This window comes from Miscanthus floridulus, chromosome 4, assembly GCF_019320115.1.
Source record: "Miscanthus floridulus cultivar M001 chromosome 4, ASM1932011v1, whole genome shotgun sequence".
NCBI lineage: Eukaryota > Viridiplantae > Streptophyta > Magnoliopsida > Poales > Poaceae > Miscanthus > Miscanthus floridulus.
The window spans coordinates 61,432,015-61,456,735 of record NC_089583.1 but is presented as its reverse complement, the minus strand read 5'-3'; positions in this window follow the sequence as shown (position 1 = coordinate 61,456,735).

Here is a 24,721-nt window from a genome sequence, read left to right as displayed (position 1 = left end):
TTAAGTATTAAAATTCACACAAGGATCATCTAATTATAAAAGGGAAATTAATAACTCAAAAACTATTCATGCACTGACTCTCAAATTTTTACCAGAGCTTCTAATCATCAAGAATAGCTCACCATACAAATTTCATAATTTTTGGATCATAGGAACTCTAGATATGAGTTAAGCAAGTTTGCATCCATTTAAAAACACATTTTAAGTTACAATTTAATTCCCCCAGAAACTTTACTACAAGTGCTGATGTTATATTTTTCCTAAATACTACACTTTACCAAGATCCTAACAAAATTGGAACCACCCAATTTGGATCTACCAAACTCCAGTTATGAATTTTATAAAATAGCATCAAAATCTGCATTTAAATCACCAAAAACCTAAATATGGGTCACTGACGAGCGGGACCCGCGAGGTCAACGGTCCCACCGGCCAGAGGGAGCAGAGCAGAGGAGCGGCGGTTGACCCACACTTGCTCGCTGGCGGTGAGGACTCCGGCGTTGCCAAGGGCACCAGCGTGCTCGCCTCGACGAGACACACCTAACTATGCCCTCCCCTCAACCGCTACCGAGCTCTAGCTATGATGGCGGCGTGCATGGCGGACGACGGAGGGGATCCGACGGTGCTCTGGCAAGGTCCAGCCATGTAGGGTGTGGCTAAGCTCGGTACGAGCTTCGAGGGCTCACGGGGAAACTGAGGGAAGGCAAAAAAGGGAGTGAGAGGGCTCCGGTGGTGGTCGGCCATGGTGAGCTCCAACTCCAGTGAGGTCCGGACAGCGGTGGGAACGATAATGTGGCCACACCCAAGGTCGGGCGGGTGCACAGAGATGACAATGTGATAGAGGAGCTCAATGTAGGGCTATGGGCAAGATGGAACAAACCGAGACACAGTGGCGAGCGCGCGAGAACTCGACGGAACTCTCGGTGGCAATGGCGCTCCGCTGCGGGGAAGAAGAAATGTGGCCTCTACCTTGACTCTCTGGCTCAATGGCGAGGTGGACAAACTAAAGGAGACTATGGTGGAGTTGTGGGCTAGCTAGAGCAAGCAACGACATGACAGTGAGGGTGCACGGCTCGGTGGAGCAATGGCGGCGGCTCCGCTTTCTTGGTGCCTCAGACGCACGCGAGAGGGCGAGAGCGAATGAGAGCAAGTGGGAGGGCAGATGGACGTGGCCTCTTGCAATTGACAGAGGGTAGTGGCACTAGGCCAGCCACAGCATGTGGTGGCCATGCGGCGGCAGTGGCCTGCGGCCGGTCGACCACTGTGCCGGTCTGAATTTCCAATTCAGTGTTCATCGGTGCTGACTGACAAAGCAAGTTCCTCACTCCATATCTCCTAAACCATGATGATCTAGCTCATGGCATAGTTGACAAAGTTCGAGATCTAAGTGAGGACTACAACTTTGCCAATTGGAGATACAAGGCTCCAAACATCGATACTTGAAACTAAAATTCAGTTCTCAGACTTAGAAAATTTCTAAGTCTCCAAATAGCCCCCAAAACTAACTTGTGGGCCCTTTTTGAGCATATTCTGCACATTTTCATGAGATGGTCATAAAATAACTTTTGTTACTTATAAAATTTCCTACAACTTTGATTAAGGGTGCACAGCCATGCAAACAATCTAAGCTATACTTTTTAAATAGTCAAACAAAAGAGCTCAAGGGGTCAACACAAGTCAAACTATTACTTGGAAGCATAATTAGGCAATATGGTCAACATGAACATTATTCCTAATGACATTCTAAGTGTAGCTAAGTTGTTTAAGAGGACATTTGACATGCATTTGCATAGACCACACATGAGCACACACAAATGCTAGCATAAAACCAAGCAATTCAAATAGAAACACACATGAAATGATAACATTCATCATGGTATGATTCTTATGAATGAGATGATGATGCACATGCTCATGTGATGCAAGTGTTTTAGTGCAACCATAACACTAAGGTGTTACACATTCCTTTGTCTGCTTCTGAGCCGCTACCTCTTCTCCTTCCTTTTCACCGAATGCGTTCATGCATCGTAACGGTTCCTAAGTGAGAGAGGGTAATGCCAGGGAGAGAAAAACTCATAGATCTATTCATGAATCTAGAGCATGATGTCGAGCTAGAGGTCCTCCAACATATATGAGATGGTGTTGGTCGCCTTCACTAAGAAGGGACCGCTTCCACCAAAGGCGGAGGTGCACTAGGAGGGTGCTGAGCGTCGTCGGTTTTGCCATCGTTCACGGCGGCCTTTCTTCAGCGGGAAATGCCCCCCGCAAAGCCACCATTATTAGGGTTGTGGCTGATCATGATGGCATAGTCCCTGGATGCCCCAGTGGAGCTGCCGTTGTTGGGGTTGCGGCTAATGATGACGGCATAGTCCCTGGATGCTGCGATGGAGCTGCCATTGTCGAGGTTATGTCTGATGATGATGGCACAGTCCCTTGATGCCCTAGCGAAGGTGCCATAGTCACCGATGTGGTGCTCGATGTTGTAGATGATGGCGCCCTCGAGGATCCCGTGAAGCGGTAGGACGTTGCCGGTGGAGAGTGTGGCACAACGACCGTAGTAGTACCCATAGTAGAGCTGGTCAGAAACTATAACCGAATAAGTTTGTGGGGGAGCCCCCAAGAGAACAGTCTTTTGTATTTATGAATACATTAGTCCTTTTGTGATGAAATCACTTTGTAAGTGATGAATTTGTGCAAAAAATGAATAAGTTTTCAACTTTTGTTACGGCAAACAGCTTTTCGGCTTTTCTCCCTCTTTTTGTAAAAGAGGTTTAGTGCCTTCCGACCCTTCCCATAGTTAAGGTCATGAAAACTCAAAGTGTGGGTGAGCCAATTTTGATCATGCTGGTGAGCAAGGAGGCCATAGCCGCTGGGGCATGGGTTTCCTACAGTCCTACCAGTTATACTCAAATTTTGTTCTCAAAATCCATGCCCTCAGGACTCGCTGTGAGAAAAGAGGGAAAACTCAGAGAATGTTTGCAAAGATAACACAGAGAGTGTTTATAAGATAAACATACTTATATTAGCCCCCAAGTGAGGTCCTACCCCTCGCACTTTGTAGGGGTCAGATGTCACTAAAGATTGGGGATTTTTGGAGACAAAAGCTGATGAGAAAGAGTATGTGTTTATTTAAGGGTAAAAACGACGTAGCTACTCAATGTTCCAAGCGTTGGTGAAGACGTCGCCGTCGATGGTTTTCAACTTGTAGGCGCCTGGCTAGTGTATTTCTATGATGATGTATGGCCCCTCCCAGGGTGGGGAGAGCTTGTAACAGTCCTTGTTGCTCTGCACGAGGCAGAGAACTAGGTCCCCGACATTGAAGGCTTGGTCCTACACCTGTCGGCTGTGGTACCGACGCAGCGCCTATTGGTACTTGGCCAAATGGAGGAGGGTGATGTCATGGGCTTTGTCTAGCTAGTCCATGGCATCTTCATGGGATGCCTTGGCTCCCTATTCGTCGTATGCTCTGATTCTTGGCACTCCATAGTCGAGGTCTGTCGGGAGGACAGCCTCGGAACCGTAAACCATAAAGAAAGGTGTGTAGCCGATGGCCCGGCTAGGAGTTGTCCTTAGGCTCTAGAGCACCACAGGGAGCTCAGGCAACCCAGCATGCGCCGAACTTGTTCAACCAATTGAAGATTCTGGGCTTGAGGCCCTATAGGAGCATGTCGTTTGCATGCTCGACCTACCCGTTTGTTTGGGGGGTGTGCGACGGTAGCCCAATCAACCCAAATGTGTTGTTCATTGTAGAATCTTATGAATTTCTTGCCGGTGAACTATGTGCCATTGTCCATGATGATGGAGTTTGGTACTCTAAAGCGATGGATGATGTCGAGGAAGAACAACATAGCTTGCTCGGACTTGATGATGGAGATCAGCCGAGCTTTGATCTATTTTGTGAACTAGTCTACGGTGACAAGCAAGTGGGTGTAGCCCCCGGGCACCTTTCTGAGGGGCCCAACCAGATCGAGCCCCCAAACCATGAAGGGCCACATGATGGGGATCATCTAGAGTGCCTAGGCTAGGAGGTGAGTTTGTCGAGCATAGTACTGGCGCCCTTCGTAGGTTCGTACGATTTGCTCGGCGTCGGCTACTGCAGTGGGCTAGTAGAAGCCCTATCAGAATGTGTTCCCAACCAAGATTCTAGGCGCGGCATGGTGACCACAAACCCCACTGTGGATATCGCTCAATAGAAGCTTCCCCTATTCAATGGGGATACCGAGCTGTAGGATCCCGGTGTGGCTCCGTTTGTAGAGTTCGCCTTCTACAAGAATGAAGGACTTGGCATGACGTGCGAGCCATCAAGCCTCCGTCTTGTTTGTCGGCAGCGTGTCATGGAGGATGTAGTCGAGGTAGAGTGTTCTCCAGTCATCCAGAGGGTCGGGCTCTGTCGCTGGTTCCTCTTCAAGCTCCATGACCTCGGGGCTAGAGTGAGCCATCGGTTGGTCAGCCCCCGAGGCTAGATCAGACGGGCCATCGTCGGCCCGTTCTGACCCTTCATAGTATATCGAGGGCTTATGTTGGTCACTGGCGAAGATGCTTGTTGGCACCAGCTCTCGACCGGATGCCACTTTTGCAAGTGCATCGGCCGCCTCATTGAGGCACCTTGGGATATGATTGAGTTTGAGGTCGTTGAATTTGTCCTCTAGCCATTGGACCTCCTGGTAGTACATAGCCATCTTGGCATCATGGTAGCTGGACTCCTTCATGACTTGGTTGATGACCAGCTAGGAGTCACCTCGGATGTCGAGGCATCAGATGCCCAACTCGATGGCGATTCGTAGGCCGTTGATGAGCGCTTCATACTTAGCCACATTATTTGATGAGGGGAAATGGAGCCAAACCATGTACCTCATGCAGACCCTGAGGGGTGATACGAAGACCAGCCCCACATTGGTGCCCTTCTTCATCAGTGATCCATCGAAGTACATCATCCAGTACTCTTGATCAACGATCGCTAGTGGTGTCTAGACCTCGGTCCATTCCGCGATGAAGTCAGCCAACACCTAGGACTTGATCGCTGTTTGGGAGGCATATGTGATACCTTGATCCATCAACTTGAGCACCCACTTCATGGTTCTTCCCGTGGTGTCCTGGCTCTAGATGACCTCACCAAGGGGGAACGACGTCACGACTGTCACGGGGTGTGACTCAAAGTAGTGGTGTAGCTTCCTCTTGGTGATGAGGATGGTGTATAGGAGCTTCTAGATCTAGGAGTAGCAGGTCTTGGAGTCGGATAGTACCTTGCTGATGAAGTACATAGGGCATTGGACCTTGAGTGTGTGCCCCTCTTCCTTCCGCTCTACTACTAGGGTGGCGCTGACCACTTACGTGGTGGCCAATATGTATAGCAGGAGGGATTCTCCATCGCTCGGAGGAACTAGGATCGGGGGCCTTGTCAGAAGTAGTTTGACCATGTCAAGCACCTCCTAGGCCTTGGATGTCCACTTGAAGTGGTAGGCTTTCTTCAGGAGCCGATAAAGGGGGAGACCTCATTCACCGAGGTGTGACATGAATCGGCTTAGGGCAGCGAGGCACCCTATGATTTGCTGAACCCCCTTTATGTTCTGAATTGGGCCCATCCTTGTGATGGTGGAAATCTTCCCTAGGTTGGCTTCGATGCCACGCTCGAAGATGATGAAGCCGAGCAGCATGCCCCTTGGGACCCCAAAAACTCATTTCTCAGGATTGAGTTTGATGCCATTCGCCCTAGAGTTTTGCAAAGGTTTGCTCAAGATCGGCGACGAAGTGGTCAACCCATTTGGACTTAACTATGATGTTGTTGACGTAGGCCTCAATGGTCCACCTAATGAGGTCCCCAAAGTATTTGAGCATATAGCGCTGGTACATGGCCTCGACATTCTTTAGACCAAATGGTATTGAGACATAGCTAAATGATCCGAATAGGGTGATGAAAGACGTTGCGAGCTGGTCGGACTCCTTCATCGTGATTTGATGATAGCCGGAGTAGGCATCAAGGAAGCAGAGGGTTTTGCACCCCAAGGTAGAGTCGACTATTTGGTCTATGTGAGGCAAAGGAAATGGATCCTTTGGGCATGCTTTGTTGAGGCCCATAAAGTGAACACACATCCTCCATTTCCCACTCTTCTTTCATACATGAATGGGATTAGCTAACCACTCTGGGTGGTGTACTTTCCTGATGAATCCAGCGGCTGGCAGTTTTGCTATCTCTTCACCGATGGCCCTACACTTTTCCTCGTCAAAGCGACACAGGAGTTGCTTCACCGGCTTGGAGCCTAGATGGATTTTCAAGGATATGCTTGGCGACCTCCCTTGGAATGCCTGGCATATCCAAGGGTTTCCACGCAAAGATGTCTTTGTTGCCACGGAGGAAGTCGACAAGCGTGCTTTCCTATTTAGAGGAAAGCATGGTACCAATGCATACCATTTTACCCTCAGAGCTGCTAGGATCTAAGAGGACCCCTTGGAGCCCTCTGTCGATTCGAAACAACCTGGTTGATTTCTTTACATCGGGCACTTCTTCGGCGACCTCCTCCTTGAGGGTGGTGAGTTCCCCAGAGGCGACGATTGTTGTGGCGTGGCCACAGCACTCGACCTCACACTCATAGGCCCACTGGAAGGAGGTGCTAATGGTGATGACCCCATGGGGGCCCAGCATCTTTAGCTTAAGGTATGTGTAGTTGGGGATGGCCATGAACTTCACATAGTATGGTCGTCCTAGGATCAGATGGAAGGTTCTAGGGAACCCAACCACCTCGAAGGTGAGAGTCTCAGTCCTATAATTGAACTAATCCCCAAAGGTAATGGGTAGATCGATCTACCCGAGTGGCATGGCCTACTTCCCGGGCATGATGCCGTGAAAAACTGCTCGGGTTGGGCGGAGGCGCGTCCGGTCGATGCCCATCACGTCGAGCATCTTGGCATACATGATGTTGAGGCCACTACCTCCGTCCATCAGTACTTTGGTGAGTCACTTTGGGCTGATGATTAGGTCGACCACAAGCAGATACCTTCCTAGGTGTGGGACAACATCTGGATGGTCGGTTCGATCGAAGGTTATGGCCGACTCCGACCACCAGAGGAAGGGAGGTGTGGCCGGTTGGGCCGTGTACACTTGGCGGTGTGCGACCTTCTGGCGATGTTTGGAGTCATAGGCTGCTGATCCTCCAAAGATCATGAGGCAGCCATTCGGCATTGGGAAACTTTCATCCTTCTACTTGGTGTCATCAGTAGTGGGAGCAGGTTCCTTCCCCTGCTCCCCTTTGTTGGAGCTTCTGGACAAGAACTTCCGCATGAGGATGTAGTCCTTGAGCAGATGCTTTAGGGGAAAGGCGTGGTTTGGGCATGACCCCTTGAGCATTTTTTTGAAGTGGTTCGGAGCGGCCTTCGTGGGCTTCTGACCACCCTTGCGGTCAGCAGCGGCCACGAACAAGTCCTCGCGTCATTGCTTCTTAGTCTTTCTTTTGGCAGAATGATTGAAGGTGCCTTCACCAGCACCCTCGTGCTGCCTTGCCTTGCCTTCGAGGCGATCGAAGATCGCTCTGACTGCCTCTTCTCCTAAGGCATGGCTGGTGGTGATGTCTAGGAGTTCCTTGGTGGTTCGTGGGCCCTTGCAGTCCCAGCTTATGGACCAAGGACTCATAGGTCGTCCCAGATAGGAAGGCTCCTATCACGTCGGTGCCGGTAACATTAGGGAGCTCATTGCACTATTGGGAGAAGCAATAGATGTATCCACGGAGGGTCTCACCAGCCTTTTGATGGTAGTTCTTGAGGTCCCATGGGTTCCCAGGGCATTTGTATGTGCCCTAGAAGTTTCCCACAAAGATCTCTTTCAGATCCGCCCAACTCTAGATTATGTTGGACGGCAGGTGTTCCAACCACGCTCGTGCTGAATTGGCCAAGAACAGTGAAAAGTTGCAGATAATGAAGTCATCATTATTTGCACCACTGGCTTGACAGGCAAGCTGATAGTCTTCAAGCCAAAGTCCTAGGTTTTATCCGCACCACCGGCTTAGCGGGAATGCAGCATTGAGGATGTGCCGGCTGAAGGCCTAAGGCCTGGTAGGCCGAGGCTCAGGCTCTGGTCCTTGCTGCTATTGTAGCATCCACCGCATCGAGGATGATAGCCACGGCGGGCTCCTTTCCTTGGGTCGCTGTAGGTGCATCTATGGACATCGATGGTGCTACGTGCGTCGTTGTTTTGGCCAAGACGTTGATGTACCAGGATTGTGGCGCGCTGCCCAGCACCTTATGGTGCTTGGTGGACTAATGCATCCCTAGCGGGGCGTATCGAGGTCATACACTAGCTGGTGTCAAGCTTGCATCATCGAGACAACGAGCTCTCCGCCTGCTGCGCTGCCGCACACTCAAGTACTGTGCGAATTTAATGGTGGTCCCAACGATCCTCGGGCGTTGCGGCCTCTGGAAGGCCATGAAGCAAGGCTGTTGCGACAGAGATATTTTGGCTTGCCCAAGCAAAGTGAGGAAGGGTTTCATCGTCAGTGATGATCCTTCGGTTTATGTCATGGGCCACGGTGCGTGCGCACCCACCATTTTTGTGGCGCTCGATCTCCTGATCGACCTCCGCGTACTCCCAAACAAGCTATTGTCCAACTTCGTCTATCTCCTGCTTTTGGGCTCTTAGCTGCTCCACCCCTATGTGAGGTGGGGCTGCTATCCCCCCTTCGGTTCCGCCACCGAGGTTGCCTACCAGAGTGTTCTCCTCTGTGGAGATGCTTTCGACGTGTCCCTCGGGGGTTTCCGCCATAAAACATTCCTGGGAGGGGTGATGGCTCCCCCTGCTGGAGTCAGAGCCAGAGTCCAATCCTAGCCCCTCCGTGAGGAGGCCATGGTGGGATTTCGTGACACTTTCAATCATCTCCACGAACTCGCTGTTCATGGGAGACGGGATCACATGTTGTGCCACAAGGTGGCTTATGGTCGCTGCGGTGTTGCGGAGACCGAACAAAAGCACCATCGAGGTGCTCTGTGTGGAGTGTTATGAAGAGAGGGTGAGGTAGCGCAGGTCCTCCCTAGATGGCTAGGGTCCGAGGGAGACACCGGGCTAGTGCCCAAGCCTCCCATAGGTGAAGTCGGTGGAGGGGAGAGATTGGATGGTGACATGGGCCAACACCAACTCTCTTCCCACCCTAACGATGAAGTCTAGGTCACCAAAACGCACGTGTGTGCCTAGGACCTAGTTGATTGCATGGCTAGCCATCCGAGGCCTAATTTGGAACGCACAAAGGCCCCTACCTAGTGTGCCAACTGTCGGTGTTTTGAACAAGCACCGACTAGTAAATTTATAATTGTTGCACGTTAGGCTCAGATGGTGTACTAATGGACACAAGGTTTATATTGGTTTGGGCCGAATGTCCCTACGTCTAGTCTGCTGCTGCTCATGTTATTAGTACCAAAAAAGGTTCATAGTAGGTGGTACAAATGATCAAGAGAGGAACAAATCCCAAGTCTCTGATGGAACGGTCAAAAGGATGCCAAGAGCTCGGTTGCTGCCTGGCCCGTGTCTTGTGTGCTAAAAAATGATCCATCCCCTTAGTCGAGTGCCCTACCCTCCCTTTTATAGACCAAGGGGGGAGCAGGGGTTACAGATGGGAGAAAGAGGAAAAAACCAAAGGTAGAGAAGGTCCTTCGAGGGAGCCGGGTCTTCCTTTTCCCCTATGTCTGCCCTACTAACATGGCAGACCATGTCAGGGATGCCATGTTCGCTGATCCTTATAGGGCCATGCCCTGGCCTCCTTCAGCAAGTGGGTGCATCCCATCCTACATCGATGGACGGTGTGGCGTGCTAGAGAGCCAAGTTGTGACCCTTTGGGGAATAGACAGGGAAGTGGCCATACGTCTGTCACTGTGGATGATGTGAGCTCTGTCTTAGATCGTAGTGGTTGTCATATGCTCGTGTTAGTATCCATGTTCGAGGGTTGATGGCGGCACCTACAACACTGTGGGATAGAAGTCGGCACCTACAACACTGTTTGGGCTCTGTCAGGTCAGAAAGGGCCTAAAGCGCCCGTCCCATCGTATCCTGATAGTACCTTCCTATAGGCATGCAGGGCATAGGCCCTCGGTACTATGATTGACTCGAATGTCTTGTCATACCATGTGCTCGTATTTATGAAGGAATAGGGTGTAGCCGTTGGGTAAGGCGGAGCCTGCCCTCAGCCATTAGGCAAGGCAGAGCTAGCCCTCAGACGTTGGGTGAGGCAGAGCCAGCCCTCAGCTATTGGGCAAGGTAGAGCTAGCCTTTAGCCATTCGGGCGAGGTGGAGCCAGCCCTCAGACATTGAGCGAGATGGAGCCTTAGCCCTCGGGGGTCGAGCGAGGTGGGACCAATCTTTCGTTGTTTGGACAAGAAGTGTAGTAGCATTCTTGTCTGACCAGAAGCATCGATGTTTGATGGTTATTAGTTCCACCTTATTGGGTACCCTAGTATTAGGTCCCCAACACTGCTACTATCAATGAAACTCATCATGTCATGCCTAAACCTAAGCAAGTACAGCTACGGTCTCCTGTGCCTAGCGTGCCTGGTCCTACCTCATCCACTCAAGTATAGCTAGGAGTGCTAGGTCTGTCTACGGTGGCTATGGTGGAGCTGAGCTAGAATCACTAGCCTCTCTATCATGTGGATGAGGTGCCATCTGTGGAATTGGCTAATAGTCATCATCTGAGCTGTCACTCGGGTCGCTCTTGACCTCATCTTCCTACTATGCATCAAGTTGCTCCTCCTCTATCTTTGCGATGCCCCTGATGATCTCATCCTACTGAGCTACTATCTCTGGTACCTTTGGGCGATGACTTGGCTAGCGAGGTGTCCTCTCATGACTATGACATAGCATCTAGCTCATGTCATACTGTGGAAACTCAGTAGTAGCACCTATCCACTCTACCATTGTCTCTAGGGACTTGTGTGGAACTACCTTTCGGAGTAAGAAAGTGATCCAATAAACATAAGGCAGTTGACGGTGACCTCTAAAGCCCTCTGCTAGTGTGTCCTCCATCTCTGAAAGCATCACATCCCAAATATCAAAGATAGTCTGAGACACCAGGTAATGCACTAGCCACAGCTGAATTCGAGTTAGGCCCTCATGGTAGCCCATCCTTGGAAGCAAAGTCCTCATAATAGCATCAAGGAGTCGAGTTGTAGGTGTAAGGTCACATGGTGTCCTACTCAACCCCTCACCAAATGGCTCTATGAAGCACGATCTGACAAGATCTATAGGTGGCACAAGTCCACCATGAGGGTGTCTCGGAGGCTTTGTCTGTCCATAACATGCCTCGTGAAGACGAATAGGTGACTCTAGAATCTTTAGTATCTCTCTAACCCTTGAGCTCTAGAGCATGTAGTCACACCCTCAGAAAGCAAAATGAATAAACCTATGTCTCAGGTCAATCCACAAGGAGGAGTAGAACTCACAGACCCAAGATGGAATATATCGACTAGTCCATCCAAGGAGATCTAACAAGCCTGGTGGATAAGTGAGGTGAGGACGGATCTGCTTGCCTATAGCTACAACTAGAGACTCTAAGTAGCAGACTCACTGAGATCTAAAGGTAACACCACTGTTGAGACATGCACTATAGAAGTCCTCCTGCAACACAGTGTAGAAGTGCTCTGAGGCATGCTCATCCCGCCTCAGCGAAAAACAATCCTCAAACTGTATGAACCATAGCTGCTACACCTATCTGGTTGTGGCTGCCCTCAGCTCAAGGTGAACAATCGGAGGTGGAGCATGTGGTCTGGGAGGTGGATGAGAGCACCACCTCTATGTCTAAGGCCTTAGTGACACCTGAGTGCATGTGCGATTGGAGCGTCAAAGTTGTGGTTGTGCTGCCTGCTCTGCCTGCTGAGCATCCTCTATCTGCTGCTTAGTCTCCCCCTGAGTCTGACTCTCCTCTAAAGAGACACACCATCCTCCAAGCATGATGGCCCTGGGTGGACTACCAAGACTAGCCTTAATCCTCTCGATGGTAGCCCTCTAAGCCGGTGACAACTGATGGCCTATACGGATGCCACTGCCAGATCCACCTTTCTCAGCTCGCTCTATGGCAGCTACCACTATTATTGCTCTCTCTGTCTCAACATCATCTCTCTTGCGCTTCTTCTTTGTAGTCTTTTTTGCATTTCCTTTTTGCTGAGCAGTCAGTTGAGATGGAGGCGTTGGATCCTCATCGTCAGGACCACCCCCGACATTTTTGCAACATGCCATCTCTGAAGCTGACAAGAATCACTGCCACTAACAAGAAACAACTGCCAACTGACACTCATGAGGCTTGGACTCAATCCATACTCATAGGCTTGGCCCTGAGTAAATCTATCAACTACCCAACTATCAAGCAGACTCACTGCCCGAACTGACTGCATGATAAAATAGGAGGTATATATAAGCAACTTTATATACTAGGGAAGCGAATGACCTAATGGAAAGCAAGCCATAGTAAAGTAATGAGCAAATATGGCTTGCTACCTTAGAACAATCCTGAGAAGTGTGAAGGGATAAGTTGTCGATCATAGGGACACAACACGGGAACGACAATAGAACTACAAGGTCATATGGCCGAGAAAGGTATTAGAATTGAAATCAAGGTCGGTTGAGATGAATCATCGAACACATAGTAGACAATGGAAATAGCTTACCCTTAGGGCTAGGGTTTGGTGCCACAAAGCAATGTGGTGGCCTAGGAGGCGTGGCACTAGGAAACCATCGACGCGAGAGGATGGCAATGTGGTGAAGCGGTGGTGCACGAGCATGCGGCAGCGCAGTGGAGCGTGAGCACATGGTGGCGGGCGAGGATGGCTATGCAGGCGAGATGCGTGTGGTGGCGCAGTGGCATGATGCAAGCGGCATGGGTGCGTGGGCCATGCAATGATGGGGCTGCGCGACGATGGGGCCATGGAAAGATGCGTATAGTGGTGCGGCGGTGCGAATGTAGGAGGCACGGGTGCATGGGCTACGCGATGGTGGGGCCACGGTGAGACACATGCGATGGCATAGGTGTGGCTACAGAGGTGTAGACGTGGGTGTGGTAGCGGAGATGTAGGCATGGGCGCAGCGGCAAGGTGAAATAAATGAGGGCCCCCCATGACAGTTACAGAAGAAATGGAACTAATCCACACGAGTTGAAGCGACTGGACGCGCCAGGGAAAATGATCGAACATAGAAAACCAGAGTCCGGTCGAGTCTAGAGAGGTCCAGAAATGCCCAAATGGCGATCGAATGCGTCTAATCCACTATGACCGAACGTAGCTCTGAGTCCGATCCTTTTCTGTTAACTTCCTGATGTAGACCGGATGCGGATTCAACTTCACACCTAACGTGCTCGAAATATTGTTCATCTTCTGGTCTTTCTTTAGCAACTGTATCTCCTCCTGATGTACTGACCGGACGCTACAATAGGTGAGTCCGGTCCCTGTATCCGGTGCCTCTTCAAATGTAGATACTCTTCCTTTCTTCATGACGCTTTCTCCCAATCAAGTCCCAAACTTCAATAAGACCCAAATAAACACCAATTGGGACTGATATGAGAGACCTCTCTCAAATCCTCAAGTTTTTCTAAATAATTTGCCTTTGGCTATAATTATTTTTAAGAAAATAGGCAACAAAAGGAGCGAGGAGCACCATGTAACCACACAAGAGAGTTTTATAACCAATAGGAGCTTCAAATGCTCTCCCTATTTATGGATGAACACAGCGGGTGCTCAAAAGCCAAAAAGAAACAACAAAGCAACACACATGCACATGCAATGCAATACTTGAAAGTAAGTTTAGTTGCTTATCAAGTTTGATCCAAGGTTAAGCTTCTTCACATGCTTTTTGGTGGTTATCTCAACCATGTTAGACAAGCCCTAAGTGCATTACTAAAAATTAAACATGTTTTATATTACAATGCAATGCAAGGGACAACACAAGCTCATTTTTTAGTGAAGTTACTAGAGTCAAGCACACTAAGCTTATTCCTCAACTAACAAAATGTAGCCTCATCTAGCGGTTTAGTGAAGATATCCGCCAATTGATCCTCGGTCCTTACACCTTCTAGTGATATATCATTTTAGCAACATGATCTCTAAGAAAATGATGGTGGATATCTATGTGCTTGGTGTGATAGTGTTGAACCAGATTATTAGCAAGCTTTACCACACTCTCATTGTCACACAAGAGAGGTACCTTTTCTAGAACTACACCATAGTCTAGAAGAGTTTGCTTCATGTAAAGAATTTGTGCACAACAAGCACCCACGGCAATGTACTCCGCCTCAGCGGTGGACAATGCCACACTATTTTGCTTCTTGGAGGACCAAGACACTAGTGATCTACCAAGCAAATGGCACCCTCTGGATATGCTTTTTCTATCAATTTTGCAACCAGCATAATCTGAATCGGAATAGCCAATTAGTTGGAATCTAGCTCCTTTGGGATACCAAAGACCAATGCTTCGTGTGTGCGACCTAAGGATTCTTTTAACAGCAACCATGTGAGCCTCCTTAGGATTAGCTTGATATCTAGCACACATACACACACTAAACATGATGTTAGGCCTAGATGCAGTCAAATATAATAAACTACTAATCATAGAACGGTAGAGAGTTTGATCAACCGATTTACCTCCCTCATCTAGGTTGAGATGTCCATTAGATGGCATTGGTGTCTTGATTGGCTTACATTCATCCATTTTGAGCCTCTTGAGAAGATCCTTGGTATATTTTTCTTGAGAGATGAAAATCCCCTCTCTCATTTGCTTGACTTGAAAACCAAGAAAGAATGTAAGCTCTCCAATCATAGACATCTGGAACTCCTTTGACATCAATTCACCAAACTCTTTGCAATAGTCTTCATTTGATGAGCCAAATATGATATCATCAACATATACTTGACAAATGAAGATCTCTCCATCAAGCTTCTTGGTGAATAGTGTGGTATTGACCTTCCCAATGGTGAAGCCCTTCTCGATGAGGAAATCCTAAAAGCACACATACCAAGCTCTTGGGGCTTGCTTAAGCCCATATAGCGCCTTGGACAACCTATAGACATGATTAGGATATCTAGGGTCTTCAAACCTAGGAGGTTGATCAACATAGACTAGTTTATTTATGAAACCATTCAAAAATGCACTTTTAATATCCATTTGATATAATTTCATTTCATGATGGGATGCATATGCAAGAAGAATATGAATGGCTTCAAGTCTTGCAACCGATGCAAAGGTCTCTCTAAAATCCAACCCTTCAATTTGGGAGAGCCCCTTCACAACTAGCCTTGCCTTGTTCCTAACAATGACTTGATTATCTTGTTTGTTGCGGAACACCCACTTTGTTCCAATGACTCTTGCATCTTGTGGTCTCTCTTCAAGTGTCCAAACTTCATTTTAGGTGAAGTTGTTCAACTCTTCATGCATGGCATTTATCCAATCCAGATCTTGAAGAGCTTCTTCTACATTTTTAGGCTCAATGCAAGAAACAAACGAGTGATGTTTAATAAATGAAGCAAGTTTTTGAGAGTGAGTCATTACACCCTTTGAAGGACTCCCTATGATGAGATCTTGTGGATGTGCTTGTAGTAGGGGTCAATTTCTTCTATCAACCACTTGAGGGGGAGGTTGTGGAGCATCAACATCTTGAGCTTGTGCCACTATTTGATCATGGGAGACATGAGTATCTTCATTTTCTACTCTCCCATCTTTATCATCATCTTGTGGCACATTTGATGAAGAAGGTGGATCAATAACTTGTACATCATCTTTGGGCTTGATGTCTCTAACTAGAATATTCTTCATGGCCTCCCTCAATGGTTCATCACCTATATCCTCAAGATTCTCATGTGCTCCTTGGGAGCCATTAGATTCATCAAATTTCACATCATATGTTTCTTCAACTAAGCCGATGGCACGATTAAATACTGGATATGCTTTGGACTTTGATGAGTAACCAACAAGAAAACCAATATCACAACATCTTTGTAACTTACCTAGGTGTTGCCACTTCTTGTAGATGTAGCATTTGCAACCAAAAACCTAGAAGAATGATACGTCCGGCTTCTTCCCATTGAGCAACTCATAAGGGGTCTTGCCAAGAAACTTTTGAAGAAATAGGCGATTAGATGCATAACATGCGGTGTTGATAGCTTTCGCCCATAGAGCTTCGGGTGTATTATACTCATCAAGCATTGTTCTTGCAAGGGTGATAAGTGTCTGGTTCTTTTTCGCTACAACACCATTTTGTTAAGGAGTGTATGTTGCGGAGACCTCATGCTTGATCCCTACTTCATCACAATATGCTTCAATATTTGTGTTGTCAAATTCTTTTCAATTGCCACTTCTTATCTTCAGTGAGCTTCACTTCAAATTCATTTTGTGCTCTCTTGGCAAACTTCTTGAAACATGCGGCCACTTCGGTCTTGTCATGAAGGAAGAACACTCAAGTATATCTAAAGTAGTCATCAGCTATCACAAGACAATAGAGATTTCCTCCCAAACTCTTGTAAGTTGTTGGTCCAAATAGATCCATGTGAAGAAGCTCTAGCACTCTTGTTGTTGACACATAAGCTTTTGTTGGATGAGTGTTTGCAACTTGTTTGCCGGCTTGACATGAACTACAAAGCTTGTCTTTCTCAATTTTCACATCCTTCAAACCTCTCACCAATTCATTTTTCATTAGCTTCTTGAGTGAGCTCATCCCAACATGCGCAAGTCTTCTATGCCATAGCCACCCAAGTGATGTTTTGGTGAATAAGCATGTCTTCAAGTTTGCATCTTCGGAGGTGAAATCCACTAGATATAGGTTGTTGTATCTAAAACCCTTGAATATAACTTGATCATCATCTTTCTTTGACACAACCACTTCCTTCTCGGTAAACAAACATTGAAAGCCAAGATCACACAACTGACCAACGAATAGCAAGTTGAAACTCAATGAAGCAACATATAGCACATTTGATATTGAATGATCATTTGATATTGCAACTTTGACCAATCCTTGAACTTTTCCCTTTGAATTATCACCAAATGTAATCCTTTCTTGACCATCTACTTCCTCATCTAGTGAGGTGAACATACGAGGATCATCGGTCATATGTTGAGTGCAACACTATCAATAACTCAATGCCTTCCACTGGTCTTGTAGTTCACCTACACACAAGAGATCAAGCTTGTTGTTTAGGGACCCAAACTTGATGAGGGCCCTTTACTTTCTCAACTAGTGACTTTGCAATCCAAATTTGCTTAGGCCTATTCTTGTTGGGTGGACCTAAGAACATGACTTTTAGTTTTCTACTAGAATCCTTTCTAAGCATGTAGTGAGCATTGAAGGTAAAGGGTCTAGCATGCTTGGGCAAGGATTGTGGTGGTGGAGTTTGACACTCATGAGCAAAGTGACCTTCTTGTCCACACTCAAAACATCTCTTTGGCTTAGGCTTTGACTTGTATTGTTATTGATGTTGAGCTTGATCTTTCTTCTCTTCATTTGCCAAGTACCCAATACCACTTCTATCCATTTTCATCACGGTATTCATGAGTAGCTCACTTTGAAGATATTTGCCTCTTGTGAACTTACTCAAACCGGTCTTGAGATGTTCTTTCTCCAACTTAAGCTTCTTGTTCTCTTATCTAAGTTCATCATGATTTTTCTCCATCTTGAGTCCCTTGTTCTCTTCTTTAAGCATCTCATTCTCAAGAGCTATATCATAATCATTGTCAAGATTTTCTATCACAATTGTGTTGGTGGTTGATAGCTTTTCAAGATCTTTCTTGAGCTTTTCATTCTCATTCTTGAGCTTGACATAATCATCATAATTATCGGACTCAACCACTTTCTTGCCTTTGCTACTAGAACCTTGCTCAATGCTCTCAATAATCAAGTCATCACATGATGTAGTTATATCAATCTAAACAACATTGTTAGTAGCATCATGTGGCTCATTGAATAATAACTCGTGAGAAAGAATAAGATTGTCATGATTAATCTTGAGATTAGTGTACTCTTCTTTTAACAAATTGTAACTAGTGGTGAGTATCCCCTCAAGTTTATCATGTTTTTCTCTAAGCTCCTTTTTAGAGGATTTGAGCTCCATGAGTTTGGATGACACAATTTTATTTTCTTCTCTAAGCTCAACACTAGCTTTTTCGGCTGTCATACTTTGCTAAGAGTGAGTCCTTCTCAAGTTCTAGTTTTTCATTTTTACCTCTTGTCTTTCTAATGATTTTAGTATATTGGTTTAGCAACTTGACAAGATCATCATAAGAAGGTGATTCAAATTCTTTATAACTATCACTACCACTTTCATCATTGCTAGCATTATCATCACCACTACTATCATCATCATTTTGTACCTTTCATTCACCCTTGGCCATAAGGCATAGGTGTGTAGAGGATAACGGCGGTGGTGTCGGTGAAGATAGTCAAGAATCAATCACAAGAGCGGTCAGCTTCTCCTTCTCATTCTCACTTTCATCATCAGATGAGCCACTTGATGATTCAATGTCCATGAGCCAATCACCAGTATGCCTTTCCATTCTTCTTCTTCTTGTGAAATTCCTTCTTCTAGCCATCCTTCTTGTATGGCTTGTTCTTCTTCTTCTCATCATCATTTTCATCACTTAAGTAACCTTTCTTGCCCTTGTACTTCTTTTTGTCCTTGTCTTTCTTGGGTTTGGGGCATTGATGAGCTAGATGACCAAGTTCTCCATAATTATAGCAATCCATTTTAGAGATGGGCTTCCTTCTATTACTTGTGAAGAATTTCTTCTTCTTGCCATCAAACTTGACACCATTCTTGTTTAGTTTCTTGAGCATCTTGGTGGTTCTTCTCACCATGAGAGCAAGACTTGCATCATCAATCTCATCATCACTTGAGCTATCATGATCAAATCTTGCTTTGCCCCTCTTCTCTTGGCTAGCCTTGAATGCCAAATCTTTTTTCTTGGTGGAAGAAGAGCCATCTTGTGGAGTGATGTGCATGTACACCTCATGTGCATTGATCTTCCCCAATATTTGAGTTGGTGTAGCGGTGGAAAGATCACCTTGATGAAGCACCGTCACAATATGTCCATATTTGTCAATGGGGAGGACACTCAAGATCTTTCTCACTACATCGGAGGGTTGTATTTGTGAGTACAAGCACATTGACTTCCTCTACAAGAACATTCAAGCGTGAATACATCTCATTGGCACTTTCTCTAGGAAGCATCTCAAATGAATTAAGCTTTTTCATCACCAGGTGGTAGCGTTCCTCACCCTCACTCTTGGTTCCCTCATGGAGCGCATAAATGTCCGACCATAGTGCATGGGTGTCTTTATGGTTTCGCACATGGTTAAAAATATCCTTGCAAAGACCTCTAAAGAGGGTGTTTCTAGTCTTTGCATTCCACTTCTCATAGTTAACCTCATCGCCTTAAAGGTTGGCGGGATCCTTAGGTTCAGGGAAGGCTTGTGAGGCGGCTCTAATAACTTCAATATCTAAAGCCTCTAGGTATGCCTTTATGCGAATTTTCCTTAAATCATCTCCCTCAAAGATAGAAGGGTGTCCATCCCTGTGGGACATCTTGCTATAGGCGGTTAAGCCTAATTTAGGGAGCATGAGGCTCCGATACTAATTGAAAGGATCAAGATGACCAAGAGGGAGGGTGAATTGGCTAATTCTTTTAATTTATGCAATAATTAAGCCCTACACTTAGCCCATTTCACCCTCTTGTGTCTAGAATGTGTTTCTATTGTTCTCCCGTACAAAAGTTTTGCACCCTAGGTTCCAATCCTACTCTAGCATGGCAATTCTAGGTATGTAAAGACATGAAATGAATTGCTCGATTGTAAATGCTCAAAATAAAGAGAGAGAAAGGAACACGACGATGTTTTTTCAAGGTATCGGAGAGTTGCCACTCCCCACTAGTCCTCGTTAGAGCACCCGCACAAGGGTGTAGCTCCCCCTTGATCCGTGCAACGATCAAGTGCTCTCTATGGGCTAATTATTTAACACTCCGTCACGGTGAATCGCCCAAAACCACTCACAAAATGACTTGGGTCATCCACAAGCTGCGCCGGATGATCATCAAGCTCCAAATCACCACCGAGCCGTCTAGGTGATGGCGACCGCCAAGAGTAATAAGCACAAACTATCACTTGACCAAGACAAGCCTAATGAGTAAGGTGGATGCACACTTGCTACTCCCTAGGCACTAATGAGGTTCTTAATCTTGGATTATCAAATCTCAATCACCCCACTAGGCTCTTGCTCTCCCTTGCACTCCAAAGGTGTTTCTCAGCTGAACAAATGGGCAAGAGACCTCAAATGGACAAGTGGGACATATATTTATACCCCCCATTCAAAACATAACAGTTGAGGTCCAACTCAACAAGTATCGGGATGACCGGACGCTCCGGTCAAGGTGACCGGACGCACTGGTCAGTGTAATGCGTTAGTGTGTCAGAAAGAGCCATTTGCTCTGACCTGCGTCCAGTCAGCACCCACCGAACACGTCCGGTCATCAAAAACCCTCTCTGGAACCTTACTGATGTTGACCAGACGCTGGCACCCAGAGTCCGATCATTTCTCTGTTCAACGTCTGGTCCGTGGTCAACAGGCTATCCACGCTGCTATAGATACGGATAGCGCTGTGTCCAGTGAGCACTGGTATCCAGCGTCTGGTCGCACTTTGACTGTGCTGCCAATTAAATGAACTGACCGGACTCTACAAGCTGCGTCCGGTCATAACCAAACTAGCGTCCGGTCAGTCATTTAACTCTCTATTTACTTCCAATTCAAAATTCTTTGTGAATAAAGTTGACTTCTATCGATTTTAGGACTATTCCTGAGCTACCTAGTGCTAAGTTTGACAAGTATGCACCACACATAATCCATTAGACTCACCTATGTTAAGCTACTAGTTCATACCCCCTTAATAGTACGGCTAAAGGAAAAATAAAGTCCTATACTACTTTATGTGTCTCACCAACACCAAACGACACTTAGAACTAGTCCGTCCTTAACCTTGCCATCCATCCTTTGAAAACCGAAACGATTTCCATCGACAGAGGCATGACAACCATGATTGCCTCTACAAAACACACGTTAGTTATAGTAATCTCATGTCATCATTAATCACGAAACTCAACTAGAGGCCTAGATGCTTTCATACAGATTCAAGTTTTTGTTGTGTAACACAAAGTCAACAAATAGCTGGTCATTGTCAGGACTGCTATATGTACTGATTCTTGCTGATAACACTCCTTTTTTGGAGAATTGCCTTGAATGCAGCAAGGATTCATCACTCATCAAGCTCGTGTATTAGCAACAACATGACCTGGTCTATGCAGAACAACAGACATGTTACAATTAAATTGTTCAGTCTCTGTCAGTCCTACTCTTGTCACAGACAAGACAACTGATAAGCCATGGCTTATAAGCCAGATACGAGAAAAATACTGTTCGTTGGCTGATAAGTCATGGCTTATAAACCAGATACGAGCAAGCGAACAGACTGGTAGTTTTTTTAGCTGTGTTTGGCTGTGAGGTGATTTCTGCTGGTGCTCTTGCCTTGGACAGGACGAATTGAGATGGTTTTTTTCAACTAAGGTCTCTAATAACTCCAATATTCATGGGCATAGGCACAGGTGTGAAAAGCAGAAAACTGTAGCATTCACTGAGCGTATGGTGAAAGTGCTATTGGCAGCACAAAAAAATGTTAAGAAATATAGGCATGAGAGGAGCTGTGAAACTGGCTGGGGCATTCTTACCTGATCAGTTGTCTTTGTGGCGATGAATTGTGCAACTCTTGGCCAGTCCTGACCAAATCTACAATTACACGAAAGGAGCTTGTTTTAGAAATGTTCTGCTTCTAGAATGAATGGACGATTCTACAGGTTTTGATTTCCGGTAAGGAAGCTCAAGCTGTTGGGATTGCAGCCGTGCAATATGTCTGGCTCACGTCTCAGCAGAACTATATACCTGGCCAGGGCTCACGTTCCCTGATACTCCAGCTCTCTTGAGGTGGCCGAGCAATGGCGCACAGCAGCTCCATACTGCGATTTTGTGTATGGTTCTTCCTTCCTGATGGTAATGACAGATGTTTCCTCATTACCTGTCGTGCTTTCTCCTTGCATTCAGAAGACGGTGTCTCCATCTTGAGAGCCTGAATCCCATTGCGCATATATCCAAGTGCTTGCAGACGTTTGTGAGTTAATCATGCAAAGGTAAGAAGGGCAAGCAGAGTTCCTTGGAGAAATCAGGCGTTCATGAGTTGATCATGCAAAAGGCCAAGTAGAGTGCAAAGAAGCATGATTTGTCTGAAATGATAGGCGCATTTTGCATGCTGTAATCATGGTTATAGTCTTTCAATTTTTTTTGGCAGAGAGAGAGAATCCATTCTTGTGATCGAGGAATAAGATGTTTTCTTGTTTCGAAAGAACTCTCAGTAGAAAAGGTATTTCTATGATTAGTTTACTTTTGGACCATCAATCTTGGATGATTAGCACCTTTGCGGTCACAGGTGCCACAGACAAAACTAGACCAGACATAAGATCAGGGGCGGAGCTAGAGCAAATCCGAGGACATGTGCTTGCCTTTTGGGTGTAAATATGATGAAATATGTTTGTTTCTCCTGTTTTTTCTATTTTTGAGTGGGTGCGCCTGCACCCACAGCCATGATGTGGCTCCGTCCCTAATAAGGATAGTTGATAGGACCAGATGTCCTACCAGAGTTGCTGCGAAGGTTGTAGGGATGGAAGAGCGGCAGGCGAGGCTTAGGGCAGCGGCGGCGGGTTGGCGCCGTGGTGATCACAGCGCAAGGAAGAAGAGAAGGTGCGGCTAGGGCTCCCAAGGGAAGCCGGCAACAATTAGGTTGTTGCTGCTTCATTCCAATCTCAATTGTTTACAGAGTCTTTATCCTCTCTAGGATCCTATAATTAAGGAACAAATACCATAAATAGCTAATAATAAGAATATGGGCTCTTAGCCCCTATAACCGGTGTCCTCCTTTAGCCACTAATGGGCCTGCGCCTATTATAGTAGACGCCGGTCATAACATCTCTCCCCGCCTGCGCAAACAGCTCGTCCTCAAGCTGAAAGTCGGGGTAGAGGCCTCTGAAGTCATCGAGGAGCTCCCATGTGGCTTCGTCGTTGGGAAGTCCATGCCATTGGATGAGGACATGTCACGCGCCCCACCGGAGTTGAGCTCGGAGAGCGCGCTCAGGAGTAGGAAGAAGCCGACCATCCAGCAGTGGTGGTAGAACAGCAGGCGCAGCCGGAGGATCCCCCTTGTGAGGCTTGAGCAAGCCCACATGGAAGACGTCATGCAGTCGAGCGCCGGCTGGAAGCTGCAGCCGGTAGGCAACCCTGCCAATGCGCTCCAGCACTTGGAATGGCCCGGCGTAGCGAGGGCCAAGCTTCCCTTTAGCCTGAGGCTCCAAAGACTGCGTGGTCCAATGAAGCAGGCGCAGCCAAACCCAATCGCCCACAGCAAACTCCAGGTCGCGGTGGCCGGCATTGTAGTACTTTTTAGATAGCTGCTGCGCCTGAAGGAGGCGCTACCGGACCTCAGCCAGCACCTCATCGTGGCTACGGAGTAAGGTGTCCCCCGTGTCAGTCCGTGCTGACCCCGGCTTGTATGGGAGTATCGGCGGAGGAGGCCGGCCATAGACCACTTCGAACGGGGTGGCACGCAAGGCGGTATGAAAGGAGGTGTTGTAGCAATACTCCGCCCATGGCAACCAGTCCACCCACGCTCGCGGCCGATCACATGTAACACAACGTAAATAAATCGCAATCACCTTGTTGACCACCTCTGACTGGCCGTCCGTCTGAGGGTGGAAGGCCGTGCTCATGCGCAAGGTGACGCCTGCCATCTTGAAGAGGTCACGCCACATGTGACCAGTGAACACGGGGTCCCTATCGCTGACGATGGAAGAAGGGAAACCATGCAGTCGAACGATGCCATCGAAGAAGGCACGGGCGACGGAGGCGGCGGTGTAGGGGTGACCCAGGGCGATGAAATGCGCATACTTGGAGAAGCGGTCAACCACCATGAGAATGACGGATTTGCCGCTGACCTTGGGCAGCCCCTCGATGAAGTCCATGGAGATATCCGCCCACACCTAGGATGGTACTTCGAGGGGCTACAGCAGGCCGATGGGCTGTAGAGACTTCGTCTTGTTCCGATGGCATGTGTTGCATGCCCGCACCCAATCGTAGACAAGGGCGTGGTCTCTCAGAATGTAGAAGTCAGCGCGAAGGCGGTACAAAGTCTTCTAGACTCCCTCATGGCCCACCAAATGAGCCAAAAGGAGGACTTGGTGGCACAGGTCCTCATGGTTAGGGACAAAGATGTAGGACCCATGGTGAAGGAGACCATCATTGAAGTGCCACGGTGCTGGTAGCTCACCAGCCTACAAGCAATGGAGGAGCTACTGAGCGTCCACAACTGTTGTTGTAGCCCGATGAATGTCATCAAAGAGGGCGAACGTCGACCTAGAGAGGGCATGAGCAGCTGGTCCAAGAATTGTACCCTCCTCCATGCCACGGTGGGACAACACATCCGCCATGATGTTTAGGCAGCCAGGGCAACACTCCACAGCAAAATCAAAGCCAAACAACTTGCTGATCCACTGGTGTTGAGGTACAATTAAGAGACATTGGTCCAGTAGGAACTTGAGGCTGTAGTGATCTGTACAAATAAGAAAATGATGCCCCCATAGGTATGGTCGCCAGTGACGAACAACCTGAACCATCCCAATCAGCTTGCATT